Source organism: Megascapheus bottae, chromosome 32, assembly GCF_031878675.1.
Source record: "Megascapheus bottae isolate mThoBot1 chromosome 32, mThoBot2.hap1, whole genome shotgun sequence".
Classification (NCBI taxonomy): Eukaryota; Metazoa; Chordata; class Mammalia; order Rodentia; family Geomyidae; genus Megascapheus; species Megascapheus bottae.
The window spans coordinates 7,282,739-7,283,922 of NC_143540.1; positions in this window are offsets into that span (position 1 = coordinate 7,282,739).

The following is a 1,184-nucleotide window of genomic DNA, read 5'->3' on the forward strand; positions in this document are numbered from 1 at the left end:
TGAACACCTGGGAGAGGGACCAAGATGAGAATGCGTGTTAGAGATGAGAGTCTGACCCTCCTAGCATTTCCCTTGTTTAACTTACAGACCCTGTTTGGCTCTCTGGACTAAAAGTACCTATTTCTCTACCTGGGTAAAAAGAGTGGAGGAGTCTCTATGGTAACATCTCCTGACCTGAAGCCATGAGTGCCCTGGTATGCAAACCACATGTATGTCCTTCTGCCTCTTTGTCTTGAGGAAGTGTTACCAATGAGACTGAGGAACCAGATTACAGTGGGCACCCTGGGATAGCCAGGGTGAGGCTAGAGACTTACATCCTTGCCCTTACTGCACCCTGAATTCCATGTCTGCACAAGCAGATGATTAGGGAGCCCTCTCATCATGTGTCCAGCAGGGTCCCCTGTACCCAATACCAACAGAGTAAGCTCCTTTCCTCTCTCTCTCTCTCTCTCTCTCTCTCTCTCCCACCTTGAAGATGGGGTACATTCCTGCTAGTTCTAGCCAAGCTTTCCTTCCAGAGTAGGCAAATCTGGACTTGATTACCAGGGTGGAAGGGGAAGCATGAGAGAGTGGGGGTTGGGGGGTAAGGTTGGATAAGATAGAAGCAAACAACACAAAGCCAATAGGACAGCACCGGTCAAAAGAGGAGAGGCAGAGAATTACAGAGGGTGCTCACTTTTACTAAAATCAAAGCAGCAAAGACCCAGATCAGACAGGCAGAAGGACTTCCTGTCAGGGAAAAGTTCCAGCTCTGCCTCCAGAGGATTTAGAGAGGGTGCTAAAATGGCTAATGGGCCTGCAACAGGGTCTGAGCTAGCTATATTGTTCCTTTTGCAATGTCTCCTCCCCCCTACCCCCCATCCCCAGAAAGCCCAAGTTTCAATACTGTGTTTTTCAAATATTGTCTCCCCAGGCAGGCTGGCTGTTGGGTAAACGCAGCCCCAGCACCAGTTGTCAGAACATATTGCTCCCTCCGGCATAAACCAGCGCCAACTCCCAACCCCCCATCCAGAAGCACTCGGGGTGGGGGGCATCAAGAATAATAACATGAATCCCATCTCCCAGATCTGTCCCACTGATCCTCCTCTTTCCATGGGAAGCAGGACCAAAGGCCCATTTCTAGGACTCTGGAATGCGGATGGAAGAACTGTGTGGCCTGTTCACCCCTGGCCATGGCTAATACT